General features: G+C 35.5%; 1 protein-coding gene across 18 annotated transcripts in view; it reads left to right on the top strand.

Annotated features, from left to right (window-relative positions):
• The window catches only part of LOC143230309 (histone deacetylase 4-like), a 150,027-nt gene that overhangs the window by 67,089 nt on the left and 60,036 nt on the right, over positions 1-22,902 (top strand). The window lies entirely within an intron of this gene.

Here is a 22,902-nt window from a genome sequence, read left to right on the forward strand (position 1 = left end):
ATCGGAAGTAGTGAATAAAGTTAAAAAGCTTCTCATTGCGGAAGTAACACGAGATCCCAATGGTCCATTGCAGCTAAAGTATAAACTTTAAGTAAAACTGGTAAAGCATTTCAAATTTGACAAAGAAAATGTCTCTAAAAGTTGTCCAGGTAACAACCATAATGGTTATTTGGATATTTAGTGAATTAAAAAATTATAGAGTAAACTCTACATGCTATCAGGCTAACGATTAGCACCACTTTACCGCAATAAAATTGCACTATTCTGGGACTAGGTGCCGAAAAATTGCATCCAGCCACATGTCCGAGGATACATATTAGTTCCTCTGTAAGATGCGAAAATTCGTGCTATACTATTCACATAAATATTCCATGGGCTTTTGTGCACTTGGGTTGCTAAAAGAACTTTCAGAAGTCATCTCCCTACTACGGTTGACGTATCTCAAAAAGTATACAAAAAGTTAGGGCATTAATATTGATGTGATTGGATAGCACAAAAGCATTTGCAGTGGAAATTACGCTAAAAAGCAACAGTCTGTAATCAGGGTCATTATGTTTAATATCATCGGTTATAGAAGAAGTAGCTGTGAGACCTAATCACTCATTCTTGTATTATTACCAAAGCTTGTAGTGGGCATTTGTGTACGTAATAAACAGGGTTTGGCAACATATTAAGATAATAAGTACAGGAGATTGAACCTTATTGCAATTTAATTTATCCTGTTACAGAGATAGCAGGAAACTTGGATGCATTTTGAATTTTTTATCATAAATCCTCCTCCCAGTGTGGTGTTTTATATAGAGATTTTACATTCAAGGTACAATATATTTACCTAATATATGCAATGTTCGTAAAATATATCAGCCATCTTTTGGACACTTTTATATCTTATCAAGACAGTATAAACTGTGAAAGTTTGCGAAATTACAAATGGTAGCACTGATGGAGAGTAATAATCTAAATCTCCAGTTTCCTGACTGAAACGATTCTTTGTTTCTAACAATAAAAATAGGGCTTTACAGTAAAAACATGTTAAAATGATACCGTTCAAAAATCTTTCTTTTGGCGCATTTTTAGTTCAGATTTCTTTGTGTTATGTACTATGTGTCAACTATCCAAACTCATTTTCGTAACTATGAAGACATTCTTGTTTATATCTTCTATTTGTCCAAGATTTCTATTTTGTTACAAAAGAATACAAGGCATTTACCATAAGGATGTATCGATCAGATGTCGTTTATTGGCATGGTTAGTAATCCATAAGATCACCTACATTTTCATAATTACTAACTTGTTACTACCATGATAGATAGCACATATTTCCCTCTAACACGAAGATCCAAGTTCGAATTTTATCTCATTCACCACATACATTCCTTATCAATACTTCCCTGAAGAAGGTCACAAGTGAAGAAACAAGGTGTACGTAAAACTAATTTGTAATTAGTGTCTATTAATTAAATAAAAATTATAATCTATTCGTGATTTAAAAAACTTAGGTAACTGCATTAACCGTGACAACAACAACTTGAGAAATTAACCACATCATTGTCCTACGGACATAACAAATACTTTACAAACTGCATAGTATTTATCATGAACAGCAGTAGGTCAAATAAAGCCAGAAGTTTTGCAAAAAGTATATTAACACGTAAAAACTTTAAAATGAAAGCAACTCTCAGTCGACTTTTTTTGTGGCTAATAGCTTCTGAGTGCTTGAGGACGCACTTCCTCAAATAATTGTACATTTCTATATCGAAATGCTACCTTAATATTAATGCTTAATATTAGTAACCTTCTTTTTATGAGATTATTATAATGATCTAGAAAATTTAATTAACCTATTAGCTCTCAGTAAATGGGTGCATCGTCCAGTTAAGTGAAACGTTATCGTCATTTTCTGCTAGACATTCCACAGTTAAGTTTTCCAAATGCCCTTTCAGTGAAATTTAAAATAAAAAAACAACTAAATAAAATGATTATCTAGTCCTAACAGAACAAGAGAAAGAAACACTGGGCTTTGCTTTCTCATGATTTCATACCACTGAATGTCGGTTCTTTTAACTAATGAATTGAATTAATATTAAATATTTAGTTGATTCCAGTTCTTCATAAAACGTTTGAACGAACAGTACATCTTTTATACATTGTTTGGAAATATTTTTGACTAAATACATTCTTTAAACCATTCCGTTGTTTATATTTTATCTGGTGTTTAAAATATTCTCTATTACACACATTATACTCATAAAGTTTGCGTTACTATATCTTCCCCAGTAGTCCCCCCGCTGAGACAGCGATAGGTTTACTGATTCACAGTACTAAAATTAGGGGTTCGACTCCCCTCGGCGGACGTAACAGATAGCCCGATGTTGTTTTTCTAGGTTGAAAAAATACTTTCCACCGGTGGATCAATGGTGTGTCTCTAGGCTTACAACGAAAAAATCCGGGGTTCGATTCCTCGAGGTGGCCAAAGTGCAGATAGCCCATTGTTTAACTATGGACTGGTTTTCAAAAGCTGCAGAAACAAGAACAGAAGTTGTTTACCAAGAGTTTATTTGAACCAGCAACATTCTCAGTCTTAGATCTGTTCTTTGGTATGCTCTTAATAGCACAATGCACTGCCTTAAGATGATAAGCCTCCATGTTTAGTTTTATGTTGTTCATCAATGCGTCTTCGTAGTTCAATCAGTCTTTTTAATAGTCTCCCGAATAGGCACAGCGATATGTCTGCGTGGTGGGCAGAGCACAGATAGCCCATTGTGCAGCTTTATGCTTAATTCCAAAAAATCAAACAAAATATTTTGAATAGTTTTACTTAAAATACAATTTTAATGGCTTTTTCTTTGAATAATAACACACAATGATCTCTTTATGTTATTAAACATCGTTTGTAAATCATAAACCTACTTCTGAATTCTTATCCTAAACTCACATTTTTGTGGATAACTAAAATCAAAAGGTTAATACATCTATTAAGACTGACGAATACGTATCAGCTCTTTGAATTCCGTTGCTCTTTACTATATGAATTCTATTAAAATGCTGTTTTGTTTTTAAACATTTAAAAGTACATTGCGAAATATGCACAACTAAATACGATATCACTCAATCCTGAATGGGAATGCTTATTTTCAAGACCTCAAGCTAAGTTCCACAAGAGATATCTGCGCATAGTTATTTCTTCTTTTGATCTGACAGAAAGAAGACAACTAGTCTGTTATCGTAATAGAACAGTCACAATTTGACCCTCACTCTTATAACGCACTCATGGCCTCAGTATGAGGAGTACATTTTTGCGGCACAGAACATTGAGTTCTAGAATCACAAATCTGACACGTTAACTACGCTTGGTCTGTGTTCAGATTTATGTTCTACAGAAACCTGTAGTGTGTTCCACTATCCATAAAACTGTTTCTTAGGTTTTTAAACATTTGTTTGCCAACCTATTATTAAAACAAATTTCTTATACAACCAGAATATAATAGTAAATGTTAAATAAAGATTTTATTTTAGTGCAGACATGAAAGATGGCGTATTCATAAATTCATTTCAAAGAATTTGACTTTTATTTTGGTCACTATTTAAAGGTTTGGAAATTATTAGATGTTATTAATGGGTCTAATTAATTTTTCTGTTTTTTAGATACCTTAATTTACGTTAATACCAAAAAACCATTTATTTTTTATATTAATAAAAACAGTTTGTTTTTATTTGTTCTTAGTGTTTTTAAAAGAAAAACAAATTGATATTTACGAACACTGAAGAGCTCTCACATCCTGTTTGAAATTTTTTGCCCATTTATGCTGTCGTATAATCAAACCACTCCTGTAAATGAAGTATATTTCGAACTGATATTGATTAAGCAAACAAAGCAGCTTAAAGTTAATGCTAGGTGTGGCATTATACCGTTTCAGGTAGATGATAACTTTTTGACCTTCAAATTGCCATATTTTTAGTAAACCTTTCACAGACGATAGGGTACACATATTGTACCATATTAAGTAGTTTTATATTTTCACACATCACAATAGTTAGAGGTAATTATAAAGAAGTAACCAAAATATTAAGCGGAAAGAGATAATATTAATAGGAGGCTTAGTAATTGGTGGAATTAAATGCAATATTGATTTGTATTTTTGACAAAAAATTGTGGCATATATTTTAAAAGCTGCGTTTGACTGATAAGTAGTTTGATGTACAACGCCCCTCGCTAGTACAGCGATAAGTCTACGAATTTACAACGCCAAAATCAGGGGTTTGATTCCCCTCAGTGGGCTCAGCAGATAGCCCGATGTGACTTTGCTACATAAAAAACACACATGCACACACACACACTTGATGTATAAACAGTAAAGAAGAAAATGTACGGAAACTATCCGTTTACATGTACACACAATCTCAGAAGTTACAAACAAATTGGCTTTTTCCAGAAATCTCTCTATAAAGCAATTGTCTTTCCACCAATTTAGTATCATGACTTCATAAGTTCAAGGCATAGACTAATTAAACGAACTTCGATGAAATTTAGTAGAGAAACTCATATAGACTTCACTCCCCCTCCCATAGAAAAGAGAAAACGTTGGAGTTTAAATGAATAAGAAATCGAGCAAACACTTCGACTTCGGCACCCACCTAAATGCCACTATGTAAATCCAAAGAGCAACAAAAGTGATTTGACTAACATGGCTCTCTTTACTAACCGCTTATAGATCTACAATTTTTATGAAATAAACTAAATGAAATTTAGTAGAGAAACTCGTATAGACTTCACTCTCCCTCCCATAAAAAAGAGAAAACTTTAGAGTTTAAATGAATAAGAAATCGAACAAACACTTCGACTTCGGCAAGGTTCAAGGCACGGTTATATTGTTACTTTTACATACCTTTCACACTACCATGTTAAATGGATAGTTATTCACTTTGTGGACTAAAGTACGAAATTCTACAACAGAATATGATTAATGACATAAGCAGCTTCTATTTTATTTTTTTAGGAAACGAAATATTTGATCATCATTCATATGAAAATATTTAAGGCTGCAGTGAAAATGGCAGAAAGTACGTTCATTTTCTATATATTTTATAAAGAGCTGAAATATAAATTCGTTATACTGTAAAATAGTATGAAATAATCTTCATTATAATATTAAACACGAAAATATTATAATAAAATTATAGATTCCAATCTATAAATGAAATGTTTGTCAGAGAAAAAATTTGCTCACATTTTTTAAACGAACAAAGTACGCAAATAAGTATTTTCATTACTAAATCATAATTTTTTATATAAAAAAAGGTTAATTAAATGGAAAGATAAAGAAATACTCTAAGGAATAAACTAATCTGTTAAAAAGTTTCAGAAGGACGAAAATATTCCAAAATAAAATTAGTCATATATAAAACTTTGTTGTTAACTTCTAAGTACTTGCTAAGAGCCGAGTACTATCTAATAGTTAGCATACTGTGTTACTGACCTCGAAGTTCACTGTTCGAGTTTCCGATACAAGAAGAAAATTTACACCACACTTTAGTATGTTATGACAAATCATTCTGTCAAACAAGGGTAGCTCAAGATTCGAAGGCGGGTGTTATTGCACTAGATGTCTTACTTCTAATCTGTCATTTCAAATTTTGAACAACTAGCTCAGATAACCTGTCGTGTACCTTAGCGGAAATATTCTCTGCTAAACTTCGTATACTTCTTGTGGCTGACAATGTTGATTCATATCTTAACTGTTCCCCAGTGGCACAGCGGCATGTCTGTGGACTTGCAATGCTAGAAACTGGATTTCGATACTAATGATAGGCAGAGCACAGATAGCCTACTGTGCAACTTAACTTCAAACAAATAAATCATATCTTAACCGACTGATGTTTTCAATGAATTTGCTTCGAGGCTAAATATTTTATCTAAGCCAACAAACTAAGAAAGTCATCTAACAAAATAAAAATAATTTGAAAAATTCTTCATCGTTTAACACACCTTCGTACATAAACAAGCATTTCATGCATTTACTGCCTTTTCTACAACGGCTGCCCGAGTGAATGTGAAATAGGTTTATTTTTATACAATTTAGTTTCCTTGTAATAATCCACTAATGAACAAAGAACTTGCATACGCTACCAATATTTAACAACTCAATTTGTAATCGCCAGTACAATATTAATGATCACTGTCCATGTTATTTGTTTGTTGATTTGTAGGTTTCTCAGCAATTTGAAAGTGTGATAAGGTATCATGGTTTTCTGCTCTCTTTCACGTATTACCGTATCATGATTTTTTCTGTTCTGTTTCACTTAGCACTGCATCATAGTTTCCAATGTCCTTTCACTTAGTACTGTATCACACTTTCCCGTTCTCAACCCCTTTCCATAGTTTCCATGCTTTCCCTTTTAGCCTTGTTGCATTGTTTTCTGTTTTATTGCATTTAGCAATGCTTCATATTTCTTATGCTTTTCAACTTAGCCTCATTTCCCATCTTACCATGCCCTTCCATTTAACGAGTTACAAAAACTCAATGAAAGCTGGAAGTAGAAATGCGAACAAATTATTTATTGATATGTTTCGTGTGTTTTTTTTCCTATAATGTATTATACTACACTTTTAATTTGCAACAAACTCCTTGGAGTACGATTTATTACTAAACATTTTAACGAGTTTCACACAATTTTGTATTCATATATAATAGTATTGCTTGAAATTCAAACTATTTTTGCAGATAATCTATTTCAAAATTTAGTGAACGATGAATAAAACTCTCTCTTTTTATGTGATGTTCGTTCCAGTTTACGTGATATCTTAGTTTAAACCTCCAAGCAAAAAGTTTCTTTTCTGAACGTTGAAAAAATATCAGTGCTCTACCACATTAAATCAGTTCAGTCATTGATAATTGTTTACTTCAGGTGCATCTCCTTTTACCAGCTCTGGTCATAAGCAATGCGTCTATATTAGCGTGATGGTTATCATTGTTGTCCACGTATTTTAAGATGGCACAAATTTAGACCGGAACGAATTCAACACGTTCGCTATTATCCACTTTCTGGTTTAGTTTGCTTTGCTTTGAATTTCGCGCAAAGCTACTCGAGGGCTATTTGCGCTAGCCATCCCTCCTTTAGCAGCGTAAGACTAGAAAGAAGGCAGCTAGTCATTACTACCCACCGCCAACTCTTGGGCTACTCTTTTACCAACGAATAGTGAGATTGACTGACACATTATTACGCCCCCACAGCTGAAATGGCGAGCATGTTTGGTGCGATAAGGATTCGAACCTGCGACCCTCGGATTAGGAGTGGAGTGCCTACCACCTGGCCATGCCGGGCGTTCTCTTTCTGTTTCTCTATAATAGTGTTAGAGATATTTTGTTGTTTCTTATTTTATACCTCTTTAGCTAACTAGCCTAAACTTTGTTAATTCATATTTCGCCTGTTTAAAAAACTGCTCTATATTTCTGGTAATCCATATTTTATTTACTCAACATTCTGGTTCAAAGTGTTAATATTTTACATTGCGCTCTTTAAGGCACTGCATCAGAACTTTGATACTTCCCCTAATACTTTATCAGGGTATTGTTCTAAATCTATAGTGTTTCACTACGAAAGTATTCCGTGTAGTATTTTAAACGTTTGATAATTCACATTGCATTCTCTGAAGTACTGCACCAGACCCTTGGTACTTTCTATTATACCTCTTCAAAATACTTTTCTAGGTCTCTGGTGTTTCACAATACACTGCGTGGTATTCTAGACGTAATTCCTTCGATATTGTACATATCACTCTTTCCACGTACTCTACATGGATGTCATATTTCGTAAAAATTAGCAGGGATTTTATAATGCTCAGACATAACAGGAAAACAGTTAAAAAGATAAACAAAGGATCCGTAGTTTTAAAATACTTGCTGTTACAGCGCCTCTCAGTGTCAAAGAAATGATTCTTACTGACGGGATCTGACGTGTACCAGTTCCAACGCTGATACAATGTGACGATAAAATTAACAGCGTGTTAACCGAAAATGGCTAATTCCACCTTTATGTCTCTACGGGTATTTACTTGGCATAATCTGACACGTTTAACCATTAAGGACCCATAGACTAAAAAAGTTCAAAATTGGAAAGAAAGTTATGTATTTTTCTTCTTCAAAGTACTAATTAGTAAGTTAGCAGTACAATTTCTAGTATTCAGAATGACTGCGCTTGCACTTAATTAAAATATATATTTTATCTATACACTGACAAGTGCATTTTTTTTGCAAACGTAAATAGGAAGAAACTAGAAAGTTAATTAGTACTCAAATTAAATATTTTATGTACCCAAATATAGTCATAAATGGAAATAAACAAAATAAATTGCAGATTCTCTACATTGAATGGCAGCTTACATTACGTGCTTTTTTATAAATGTTTTCGGATACGGATCAGTTACCATGACGACCATATAACAATACATGCAACACTTGTTTTGGTTTAAAATAGCACCAAATCGATTATGAGTTTTTGAAGAGGTGAGCCAGAAACGAAGTCGTATTGCTAAATATAGCTCGTGACGTACAGGTGCACTATATGTAATACAAGAATAATAAAAAAATGTTCGTTACATTCTTGAATGAGCAGAGGAGAAAAAAAGATACATATTTAATACTTATGTGATAAAAACGACGAGAGACAGTACATTATTAGATGGGATTATTTTAAAACTTTGCTTCTAATAATGCCAAGTTTTTCAAGGAAAATGAAATTTATGATAGTGCAGAAAGCAAATTACTAATGTTTATGTGTTCTTTAAGTAACTGTACTGTATTCTTTTTTATGTTACTTTCACTGATAGTATGTTGTACAATATTTAATATATATTATTAGTATATACATTTCTATTATTAGGATTATTTTGTATTATTAGCTACAATACGGATATAAAACTAGCTCATGTCTCATGAATCTCAGTGGGCTGAATCTCGTGAGATTTTATTGGGATTACGGCCGAAAATATCGATAATAGCGAGGGTACACAAGAAGTGAAATAATACATTCCATATAACCCACAACGTAAGAACGTTACATTTTATTGGTTATACTCACTACTGGTTCTTATACAATTAAATAACTTGCTTAGTCAGAAGATAATATTAAATTTATTATAACCTGTGTTCCCAGATTACACACTACATGTATTATTAATATGACGTGCAAATGGTATAAAAAAAATATCAGGAGTTTCACTGAAACATAACAAGTCCAATATTTAACACCAATATATTACTTCTTTGAATATCTTAAATATACCATTTTGTTTAGCTTATGTATCGATTTCATATTTATTTACAAAAGTTTAAAATACTTTAGGTAATAATACCCTAGAAACTATTTAACCATCTGTTGTGGTTCAAAGTTTCCAATAGAAATCAGCCAAAAATATTAGTTGATTGCAATCTGTAAATTATAGCGAGAACTGGTCTTGCCTGTCAGACCAAGAGTATGAGAGATACCTTTCATCAGTTTACAGGTAGATAGTATTTTGCTTGATGTATTTATATACTCATTTCATACTTGTTCACAGAAGTCGAATTGATCCATCATCTCTTATGATTTGCGGTGAAAATCTCTCAAAACTACTAGCTTATTTCAATCTGAAAATCACAGTGATGACTGGTTTAGCATGTAACAAGTTGCAGCCACAGAGTATATCCAGTTTTGATATATATGCAGTAAAAGAAATCTGGCAACGTTTATCAGTTAATTTGAATCTACATTATCAAATCAGAAGAAAAGATACTCTTCATTGACCTTTTTTTTTATTTTACTCCTCACACAAGATATAAACTGTTTCTATTTTTTCAACGATAAAAGATTATGAGATAACAATGCATAACTTTATATTTTAGAGTAGCTCTTTTATTTATAGATAGTAAATGAAATCTCTTGACATCGTGTTCAATGGTTTGTTTGTTCGCACAAAGCTACTCGAGGGCTATCTGTGCTAGGCGTCCCTAATTTAGCAGTGTAAGACTAGAGGGAAGGCATCTAGTCATCACCACCCACCGCCAACTCTTGGGCTACTCTTTTACCAACGAATAGTAGGATTGACCGTCACATTGTAACGCCCCCACGGCTGGGAGGGCGAGCATGTTTGGCGCGACCGGGATGCGAACCCGCGACCCTCAGATTACGAGTCGCACGCCTTAACACGCTTGGCCATGCCGGGCCTCATGTTCAATGGAATCACACATAGAAATTGTTATGATATGCTCTTAAAATGGATAATAAAATCACACAAGAAATAAAGACTGTTTAACGACAGTTCTATGCATATTTTAGCATATCATTATTGTTAGTAAACGTGTATAATCACTTGGCCTTGCGGCGCCTTATGTTAATATAAAACTGCACAAAATCAGACCACATTAATCTCTTTAGATTCCTGCATTGTAAAAGTAAAAAACAAAACAAAAAACTATTTGCCACAAAAGTATCAATAGTTTTTAACCATTACCAATGAACCAAGTTTGGGTTAGCTTGCTAAATTAAGTGTACATAATGATGACACTCCCATCTTTCTTGGTTTCTCCATATCCAGACCACAATGACTATCGAAATTCGGTGTCAAGATTTTACAAGGTTCAGTACGTTATATTAAAACGATTTTGGAGACTCGCCATGTCTGGTCGTGCTTTATCTGTATTCTAAACAATAATCCTAAAATATAATCTTCACCGCAGAAGGCTCCATCTTACGGCATTTATGTCCAAAACACATTGATGTTCCTTACATTTTTCCATAGTCCACTTAGTGTACCAAGATGACTGTTTCCCAGCACTCCTTCCAATAGTCTTATTGCACGGAGTTCCAAAGATACTGCATTCGATGATTTGACCAGTATCCCTTGGTACAGAATAGCATAAACACTCGTTTCATATGCCAGCTGCTTGAGGTATGCAATGCCTCAATGGGATTAATTACTAGAGGTCTTATCCTGAAGAATCCAAACGCTGGTGATTCCGTTTGTAAACAAAGATCCTTCTTGACTGTGTCTGAGACACGTGAATGGTTTTTGCTACTGACCTTGAGTTCCTAGATAATTACTTGTTACAAAACGCTGCACTTTGCTTACCACGACTAGTATACAACTGGTACCATCACCTGTTACAAAACGCTGCACTTTGCTTACCACGACTAATAAACAACTGGTACCAGATTTCTTTCTAGATAGTCCTGGTGGTTCAAGTTTATTCGCATTTGATTTTTCCCACCGTCATTAAGAACAAAGGATGTACCCGTGTTGGAAATTTAAAATCTTCAATCTAAACACATCACTATGATTCGAGTTCATGAGTACTTCATGTGAGAAAGGGCTGTTACCTGTCGTTTCCCAAAGTGATCAGCACACTGCCTAGGAATGTCAAACAATGTCAAAATGTATTCCTGATACATGCCGTTCCACCGCACGTTATATTGACTGTGGTTTTCACGTAGTTGTTGATTTCGATATTCAAGTTATTTATTAATATGACGCATTTATTTCTTTGTCCTTCACCCTAACTCTGTCACTTAAATTACCTTGAGGATTGATTATTTGAATTTATAGCTGATATGAACGTCTTAATAGATGTACCTCCCTCTTTCCTCCCTGAAGTAAAGCATACAACTTTCTATACAACAGCGATTTGCAGTCCTGAATTCTCATTAAACTCCTGGGTGATAGACTGAGTGCCAGAAGCGTAGTTTTGTTTCACAACATGTTTCAAAATTTACGTGGGCCGAGTAGTGATTAAATTAAATTGTCTGACGAACTTTAGGCTTACATTTCTTCAGTATATTTCACTGTTTGGATATTGAAGTTGAGTATGTGTAGGTGAGCTGTATTGTCTCAAACATTCACACCACCAATCCTTTTTAAAGCTCTGTGTGCTATTTTTTTCTCTGAGCATTTGATTCTAATCATCTGTTAATCTTTACAAACAGTGTGAAGCATCATGGGCCTCATGTAAGTCTATTTAGGGAGAGTCCCTTACTAGTCTAGGTGTGACACCTTAAGTTTCATTTTAAAATCAGATTGATTTTTACGCTTAAATAACACATTGAGAGGCGTAAAAACGTGTGTTTATATAAGTATATGAAATTTAGGCTTATTGAACCTCTTAACACAGCTGATGGTGATCGGTTTTTGCTATCAAAATATAATTGGCCCTGTTAGATCAAGAATTAGTAACATTTCTATAATAGTATTACACAGGACAGACGAATATTGAAAAACATGCAGTTTCAAAATTAAAAAGTAATCTAATAGCTTCAAACGTCATAAAAAACGTATAGTAATCCACTGTGTCTTAGTGTTTACCCTCACCAGAATTAAACTGTTAACTGTATAAAAGGTTACCACGATATGTATTTATAAAAGTTTCGTAATTATTATATATTTTTCTTACCAACACCTATTATACGGTAGCGTAAAAAAAATACTACTGGCGAAAGTTATTACCCTGTTTTTGAAGACCGCATCCTACTAAGAGTTGAATGTCACATCTCTGTTACATTACCCCTAATCCTGAAAGTCGTTTCCTATACTTGTGATGAAAGTCTAATTTCTGTTACACTGCCCTATTCTTGAAAGTCACATCCTATACTGAATACACATTAATAGTAATATAAATTGCATGACATTATTACATTATTCCTCTGAAAGAACTTTCATCACTTTGTTAACTTATCCTACTGCTAACGTAATAACTCTTACTTGAACTACTGTTAGCATTCTAATAAAAAATTATACTAAAAATATCTGTAATGTCAGGTGTCGTAAGTTCGCCTTTATCATCCGGTGGGAGCAACAGGGTATAAACGATATTTAGTTTGTCACTGTTAATGAAATGATGAACATGTTAATTAAAAATGATAATAATAATTAATTATATATATGGTTAGTTGGCTACTGTTGAGCATGAAGCTACAACGAGCTATAAGTACTTTTCCTACCATGACTGATTGATATGAATTAAGAACAACACTACATAATTGGCCATACGTGATCTGACAACCACCAGTATGAAAACCCGCTGTGCTACTAATGGGGGGGACACCATGAGTATTTCTATTTTATATTAACCCTATAGACTCACCGTTGAATCACTGGAGGCCAGTAATATATGGTGTGAAAATCAAAATTGATAACATTTGTTGCAATGTCGTCTGTAATGTTGCAATGTTCCGTTCACATGACCTGGTATCTGTAGTGGACTTAAACGCTAATATACAAACTGCTTTTACTTTACCAAAACTTTTATATCTTTGCTCAGATATCTGTGTCTGTTTGCTGCAGTTCAGTTTAATGTGTTTGTCCAAATATTAATCCATTTTCCGGTTAACTGATACGTGGACTATGCCTAAATTAGGGTGATTTGAATTCAACTAATATACTCGTAAAGTGGAGTTTTTGTACTCACATGTTTCGAAGCCCAAGAGATAAGAAAGAGTCTGTCGTAGGAAATGTCTATTTTACATTTAGTAACCTATTTTTCTAACATTTCTACACGATGTTTGACCAAGATTGCTTATATTTGTATGGGTCCTAACTTACGACCTTTGTAATTATGAATTTGCGATTCTCTGCTACAGAGCCCGCCATAGCCAAGCATGTTAAGGCGTGCGACTCGTAATCTCAGGGTCGCGGGTTCGCATCCACGTCGCGCCAAACATGCTCGCCCTTTCAGCCGTGGAGGCGTTATAATGTGACGGTCAATCCCAAGAGCTGGCGGTGGGTGATGATGACTAGCTGCCTTCCCTCTAGTCTTACACTACTAAATTAGGGACGGCTGACACAGATAGCCCTCGAGTAGCTTTGCGCGAATTTCAAAACAAACCAAATTATAATCGATATTTATGACCAAAATCGTTTCAAATGAAAACATTACTAGAAAAACGTGTTTATCCTTTCATTAGGAATTAAGTATGAAGTATAAGCATTCATCTTTCATTTGGGCTTCAATTGAATTGTTATCCTATGGCGATCCGACATTCATCTTTCATTTGGGCTTAAAGTAATCTGTATTCTATTCTGTTTGTAATCAAGTACAAAGCTACACAACAGGCAATCTGTGCTCCTACAACCAGTGTTGATGGGTATCGAATCTTAGTTTTTAGCGTTTTAAGTCCGCAGGCCTAAACTGAACTATTTTCGTGTGACAATCCGACATTCACCTTTCATTCGAGCCTAAACTGAATTGTTTTCCTATGATAATCAGAAATTTGTTTTTCTTTCTGGACTAAACTGGACTGTTATCCTGTGACAATCTAATATGTTTTATTCATAATTTTCATTGCCATCTCATTGTTTGCCCGCTGAGCTGAGACGTGTAAAATTAAAATCGTTTACATTTCTTACAAAAATAACAAGTCTGAAGAAAAAAATATGCATCTTGTATTAAAGAATAGTAATTACTTATAGCGTTAAACTGTAAAAGTTAATGTTTTTAAAAACAATTGATGGCCTAGCATAGCTAAGTGGTTAAGGTTCTCTAAGTGGTTAAGGTGAATAGTAATTCACACATATCTAGAATTATTTGTGTTGTTTTATTTCGATATAAGCAAGTATTATTGAGAAAGCCATTGCTTCGATCTAACCCGAAAAGGGTCATATTTATACGATATACTGCTCTTTGTCTACTCTTCCATTCATCCTTTCTTCATATCACAAAACTGTTGACCAGGTATCTGAGTTGCATAACAATGAACTAAAGGGGTGTTTCGTATTGTTTACTTAACTGTAAATTGCTGTTGATATAGGTTGCAACATACTATGAAATATAATATCTGTATTCTGAAATAATATAGCAAAGTGGATATTTTAGGACCATCTAACAGCTCATATTTATAAGCTCTGGCGAGCAGAAACAAACATTTGAAGGATCTATAGCCGAACTTCGTAAACTGAGAAAAACGACTATCTTTGTCTACTTGTTTTACATTAAAGAAGTCACATGATCTACTCGATAATGTCAATGAGTTACTCGAACTAAAGTACGGAGCAAATCTATGTTTACAAAGGTTATGATTTTTGAGATAGTTCATATAAAACTGACTAACAACATTTTTATTTAAAAAAAAAACAGAAGTACAACCTTTCCTTAACTCGACAAATCGGAAACTTTCACTCTAACAGTTCGAAACATCGCTCTTAACTCCATAGATAGATAACAAAACTGAAATGTTTCCAGCCTTTTCAATATCCTGTGCCTAACTTTCACACTAGATTCAGGAGTTCCCAACCTTTTGGCACTCGCGATCCCTTACCTAAAAGTTTGAAACCCATGTGACCCCCTACTTAGGGCTTACTATCAGCAGCTTAATTTTTCTTTTATTTTCTGTGAAGGAGAGGGAAAGAAACATCTAAAAAAAATAGTTAAAAATTCTGTAATTATTTATTACCAAATTAAATCACATTGGTCCAACCTGAATTCACAAAAAGAACATATATTTCTTAAAATAATATTAACATAGGTGTGAACAGCTATCCAACCCAGCTAGTGAGATGCCTGATGTTGCATTTCAGCAGCAAGCTTTGAAATTCGTGGCCGAGCGTTTGTTAGAGCCAGTCTCATGTCATCTCCAACATCCAATTTGTTCCTATTCTTTGTTTTTATATTGGCAAGAGTGGAAAATCCTGCCTCACACAAGTAAGTAGAAGCAAATGGAACAAGGACACGTAAAGCTATCATGCTGACTTTGGATGATATCAAAGACTGATACATAGCGCACCAGAACTGAGTCACAGATTTCACCTTGAAGAGATCACGGGCTGAAGAGTCGTTCCTTAGATCCAGAATTTCATCTTGGAAATCATCTGGGATGCTAGATACATCAAGTTCAGTACAAAATGGGTTCCTTACCAGGGCCTCCTGTTCCTGTGATAGCTCAGGGAAGTAACGCTCGACTTCCTTTTCTAGAGACTGAAGATGTTCGGTAATCTCATCCTTGAGGAACTGATCCAGTTGGATCTGAGACTCATCCGTCACTCCACAAAGTTTTTCAAACATAGCGATGTTTCCAAGATTGGTTTTCCGACGCCAGTTCTGCAGTTTGGAAACAAAGGCCCGAAGACTATCTTGAAAAAGGAGAACATGTGTTTCCCTTCCTTGAAGCTTCAAATTGAGCTTGTTCAGCTGGTCAAAAATGTCGGCTAGGTACGCAACCCTTTTATTCCATGCTTTATCTTCGAAGTGAGCTACAAGATCTTTCCTTTCTTGAGTCTCCAGGAATAGCTTTATTTCATCTTTCATTTCAAAGACACGATTAATAACGTTTCCTTTCGACAACCAACGTACTGCTGTGTAGAAGAGAAGGACTTCATGGTCAGCATTCATGTCTTTGCATAGTTCTTTGAATAGGCGAGTGTTGAGTGCTTGAGTCTTCACATAATTTACAATTTTGATTACAGATTCAAGCACTTCCTGCAAAGAGGCAGGGAGAGTCTTACTGGCGAGAGCATATCGGTGAATCATGCAGTGGATGCCCTTTGCTTGAGATGCTAGCTTCTTCACTCTCGACTGGAATCCTGATTTCGATCTCAGCATAGCCGGTGCCCCATCCGTACAAACCCCACACACGTTTTCCCATTGAAGATCTTCGTCTTGAAAAAAAGTTGAAACTTTTTCCATGACATCATCAGCTTTTGTTGTGGTTTCAAGTGCACTGCAGAATAAGAATTCGTCTTTGATGTCACCTGAATTAATGTATCTCACGAAGACAAGCAACTGAGAACATGAACTTACATCTGTTGACTCGTCGAGCTGAAAGGAGAACAAAGGGGAACCCTTGATTTCAGTCAAAACCTGTTCCTTCACATCCATAGACTTTTTTAGAAATGCGCCTCTGTATAGTATTATTTGACAGGGATACTTGCTGCATCTTCTTTGCACTGGCTTCTCCAAGAATAAGATTTACTGCTTTCATCATGCAGGGTTTAAGAAGTGTTTCTCCAATCGTGTGAGGCTTTTTTTGTTTAGCAATTTCGAATGCAATCTCATATGAAGCTTCCACTACGGCTGCATTCTGCTGCTGAAACGACCCACTTCTATCGATTCTTTGGCTTTTAAGACACCGTTCATGCCGTTTGAAGAAACCCAAACCCTTCTTTGCGTGTTATAGATGTTTTCTCTCGACATGACGCTTGAGTTTTGATGGTTTCATTGACTCTGCACTCAGGACAGTATGGCACGAAACACACTGTGGTTTCTCGATGCCGTCGTTGGCGAGCACAGTGGTGAAGCCAATGTTGAGGTAGCGTTCTGAGTATCTGCGCCGTTTAGCCATGGACACAACTCACCTCTACTGCTTACTTATCTCTTTGTTAAAATAAAATAAAAATGTTGAATAATGAACGCTTTAGCAACTGTAGATCTTACACTGACTACTTGTGGGGGGTGCAGGTAGAGTAATGATGGGGTAAGTATTGGGAGGGAAGAGAGCGTGGCCAGTCGCGCGATTCGTCATCCACCAATCAGCAACGGACATGTGACTCACGTGTCGACAGCGAACACACACACACACACTTAATCACAGCTAAACAGACACACAAGCATACGTGCATGCGCGTGCACTCACATACTTGCTACTCACTAGTACACACATACATACAGTTGCAGACACATTCACACAGGCACATTCACTCACAGGCACGCATACATACACCCATAATATCACCTAATGACATTGAACTAACGTAGCACACGTTTTGCTTTGCACCGAAACAAAAAAATGTAAGAGCATGAAAATGTAATTGATGAAATAAAATTAATGTTATCCCAAGCTACTTCTAACAAGGCTACGCGACTCCCCTGCCAAGGCTTCGCGACCCCTTGGGGGGTCGTGACCCACCGGTTGGGAACCCCTGAGTTAGATCAACGAGATTACAAAATAAACAGTTACTTTTATAAATCACAAGTTGCAGAGTAAGACTTTGGTACAAAGATATAGTTTGTTTGTTTTGAATTTCGCGCAAAGCTATACGAAGGCTATCTGCGCTAGCCGTCCCTAATTTAGGCAGCTATTCATACTATCAACCGTCAACTCTTGGGCTACTCTGTTACCAACGAATTGTGTCTTAGGACGGTTGGTGTGGGTGAGAGTGTTTTCATTTAGCAGAGCCATCTTGGACTATCTGCTAAGTTTACCGAGGGGAATCGAACCCCTGATTTTAGCGTTGTAAATCCGTAGACTCACCGCTGTACTAGTGGGAAACGTTGGTATAGGTACTAACACTTTTACCAAAATAAAGCAGAGTACAACGTTTCGACCTTCTTAGGTCATCTTCAGCTTAACATAATTCGTCATCACGAATAGTGGGATTGACGGTTGAAAGGGCGAACACGTTTGGTGTAACAGAGATTCGAACCAGCGACCCTTAAATTAGGAGTTGAGAGACCGTTACCACCTGGCCATGGCAGGGCTACAAAAATTATAGCATAAACGTTAAAAAGAACCCAATGAACGTGCTATGTAAAAGAATAAAAACATTCTTTTAAAATTGATATTTTATTTTTGTTTCGTGAGATGGGTGTAGAAGCTTGATTTTGACCAGAAGGGAGTGAGCAAGCAAGTATTGTCTGAAAATGTAAGGGATCCATGCAGCTTTGAAAGGGGTAAGAAGGTGAAAGTGAAAATATCATGTGTAGGTAATACATATTTTGAAAAGATATAATAAGTTTGCAAATATAAAAGTAATAGATGTTTATGGAGCTTTTAGCCAAATATTTTGGGCGATTTTTGTCAGAAAACCTATTGGGTCCAGAATTTGTGGGACAATTGGTCCCCTTGACGTATATGCGTTTAGTAACAGAACTGTGTTTTTAAATTGAAATAAGGTCGTTTTAGTCTCAACTCAGCACAGAAGTTGAACCTTCCTTTCTCATATGTTTGTTAAATCATTTTTATTGTTATTTTAAAGCCCTGTTAAGGTGACGATTTATTTTAAGCATTTTCATGTACATTTTCTGGTAAAAATGAAAACCGTCATAACCATCGGAAAGCATAAAGAAAACAGCCAATTAATGGGGTTATGGAAGGTAGAATGTGTTAAAATCCCAGCTGAACTGTCTTGGCATCATTCCAAAATACACTCTGTCAATCGTTTATTTACATTGATTTTTCACATATCAGTTATCTATACTTACGTTTTAAACAATCGAGAAGTTGGCAGTATCAGTGATATTATTTTATTAATAAAGATTATAAGCAGTTTTATTATTCTCTTTATTGCAGTTCTTACTGTTACGGTCCGGCATAGCCAGGTGTTTAGGGCTCTCGACCTGTAATCTGAGGGTCGCGGATTCGAATCCCCGTCGCACCTAACATGCTCTCCATTTCAGCTGTGGGGTGTATTATAATGTGACGGTCAATCCCACTATTCGTTGATAAAAGAATAGCCCAAGAGTTGGCGGTGGGTGTTGATAAATAACTGCCTTCCCTCTAGTCTTACACTACTAACTTAGGTACGGCTAGCGCAGATAGCCCTCGAGTAGCTTTGCGTGAAATTCAAAACACAAACAAATTCTAATGTTACGTATCTGAGTATACATGATTAATATATTTAAACATAAAATTATAAAATCAATTAGTTATAAAACTCTTGAAAAAAAGACAGTTATAACATCACAGAAATTAGGTAAATTCAAATTAACTGAATTTTTTGGAATGTTTGAAATATAAAAACGTTTTCAGTGACTACTAAACAGATGTATAAATTTGCGTTTCTCTTTTGAAACATTGTGAATTAACATATAAAATAACTTTATAAGAAATAATATATTAAGAAAGATAAGCAATATAAAATGCGCTCAATCGGTAAAATGTACAATTTTAGTAAACCACTAGTGGCTTTAATTTAGTTCTATCTCAGTGGGACAGCGATTAGTTTACGGACTTACAAGACTAAAATCCAGGGATTGATTCCACATGGTGGACACAACCAACCAAATTAATTTAGTATCTTGGTGTCCTTTCTTGCTAATTTGTAAAGTAAGATATTTTATTTAGTAAATTTCCCACTGAAGAAAATGAATCCTCAATAGCCGCAGAACTTTAAATTCATTTAAACAAGATTAGAGTAAATTAACCTATAAGACCTTTTTTATTAGCTCATTATTGGTCGCCAAGCGTGGGGCGCATATATATCCTATTCAATCTTATTACTCATCATGATCTCTACCAGCCTGCCTTCAAATTGAAATTATTTTAGGCAGAATAAGAATAAATTAATATATAAGACCTTGGACATGTTCCAATACATCAGTCGAAAGAGTTTGACCAAACTTGTAATTAAATATCAAATTGGCGAAGAGATGACTGAACTACGAGCTGAAAGTTTGTTCTTAAAAAAAAAAAACACAGAAACTTAGAGACGTTCTTTGACTATGAGCCGCTACGCTGGGGCTAAAAACCTTCGAGCATTATATTCATCAACTTATGGCTTTAATTAATCAGCCCCATAGTTCTTATATTTACTAATACTTATTTTAGTTGAACAAACAATAGGAATTAGTGATAACACTATATTTTGTTTTTGAATTTCGCGCAAAGCTACACGAGGGCTATCTGCGCTAGCCGTCCCTAATTTTGCAGTGTAAAGCTAGAGGGAAAGCAGCTAGTCATCAACACCCACCGCCAACTCTTGGGCTACCCTTTTACCAACGAAAAGTGGGCGAGTATGTTTGGTACGACTCGGGATTTTAACCCGCGACCCTTGGATTACGACTCGAACTCCTTAATCCACCTGGCCATGCTGGGCCATAACACTGTGTAACACAAATTTTGTTCCTGGATAGTATGTGTTATTTTTTAATTGCTTATGTTGTAAAAGTACAGAAAGTGGCCATTATTCCTTTCAAACTTTGCTTTTGTGACCTGATAATGAAATTTATAAATAACCTATTTTCTATGTAGAAACAGGCAATTTTGCACATTTTCATTTACATAAGGTCTGAATAAAACAACATATGAATCAATATTTACATGAATTTATACTAAAGTTATACAAAAATGTTTAGAAGTAAGTAATTTTTCGAAATTTGTGACTGTATTGTAAATCACTTTCACGTATCACCCCCCAAATATAGTCTCCCATCATGTTTTGTTATACGCTTTTTGGTAGCGGCGTTCAAAGTCCAGGATATCTTGGTGGAAGCATTCGCCTTGCTCCTCTGAGTTCTCCTTGAATTTATCAAGATGAGCGTTAAGGATATGGACTTTCAGGGACATCCTGCAGCCCATTTTGCCGTAGTTCTTACCAGATCCTCAACCAGTTCCACATAATTTTCGGCCTTGTGATTGCCCAAGAAGCCCCAAACCACTACAACAAAGCTGCCCCAAGCTTTTTTTCCTTCTTACTGAGCTTCTTGGGGAATTTTGTGCACTCCAGGATCTTTTTAATTGTGGTCCAACGAAGACACTCTCTTTGACCTTTGCCTCAGTCAGCCTAGGGAAGAAGTCTCGAAGGTACTTGAAGGCTGCAGACTCCTTATCAAGAGCTGTGACAAATTGTTTCATAAGACCCAATTTTATGTGCAGTGGTGGGAATAACACACTTGACATTGTGCATCCCCACAGAGAATTCGGTCTTTTGTGGCTAGTGCTTCTTGTTGTAGTGCGCTACGGTGTCCCTGCTGTCCCAAAGGCAAAGATAACAGGAAAAAGTGGTAAAGCCTCCTTGGAGACCCATCAGGAATGCCACAATTTTGAAGTCTCCGATAACCTCTCAAGTATACTAATCATACTTCAAGTGTTCTAGTAAGGTCTTTACGCTGTTGTATTCCTCTTTGAGGTGCGCCGAATGAGCCAGGGGAACAAACGAATATTTATTCCCGTTATGGAGCAGCACAGCTTTGAGAATTCTGGATGAGCACAGACCGGATAGATTGTGGCAGAAGCAGAGCCCATCTTCACGAGTGAAGAAGCTTGAGAAATGTCGGTGACGCTTTCTCTGACTTGCGACTTGCACTTGAAAATTCGTGTAAGTTCTACAACATTCTAGAAAGTTCTTGAAAATTATTGTAAATTCGAGAAAATTCTCTATCAGCTACTCAGCACTGAATCTATCTGGAATGTTTCTGAAAATGTGTAAATTTGAAAATTTTATTACTCAGGTCACAAAAGCAAAGTTTGAAGAGAACAAAAAGGTATTTTCCATTTACTTTAGGCATAAGCAATTGAGAAATAACACTTTCTACCCAGGAACAAGAGATAGTAAAAATTTTGTTACAAGGTGTAATCAATCATTGTACAAACAAACTAGACACTGTTTTTGTAATCATTACTAAACGTAACTACTTGTTTTTCAAACTCTTAGTTTGGTGACTTTTTCATTGTCTTTTTATCTTTATCGGTTTGTAGTTCAACAGATTTCCTTTAAAAATTTAAATAAGAGCAGTGTTTCCTTCCTCTGGAGTTAGAATATTCATACCTTCGTTTTATGTCGCTCTTAGTATCATAGATAAAGTTTTCAAGTTAATGAAAAGGGCATGATTTGTTATGCTGAGTTTTGTTTATATCAGATGAAACATTGCAGTAATAAAACATTTTTTAGATCTCGGCTTGTTTTTGACCGTTTAGAATATCATCATCAAGGTCATTTCCTTAAGTATTTAAGATGGACAAAGATGAATAGTATTGTCATTTCAGAATCGATTGATGTAGTTATGTTTATTTGTTTTGGAATTTCGCACAAAGCTACTCGAGGGCTATCTGTGCTAGCCGTCCCTAATTTAGCAGTGTAAGACTAGAGGGAAGGCAGCTAATCATCACCACCCACCGCCAACTCTTGGGCTACTCTTTTACCAACGAATAGTGGGATTGACCGTAACAGTATACACCCCCCACGGCTGGGAGGGCGAGCATGTTTGGCGCGACCGGGATGCGAAC

This window comes from Tachypleus tridentatus, chromosome 10, assembly GCF_004210375.1.
Source record: "Tachypleus tridentatus isolate NWPU-2018 chromosome 10, ASM421037v1, whole genome shotgun sequence".
In the NCBI taxonomy this organism is placed as follows: Eukaryota; Metazoa; Arthropoda; class Merostomata; order Xiphosura; family Limulidae; genus Tachypleus; species Tachypleus tridentatus.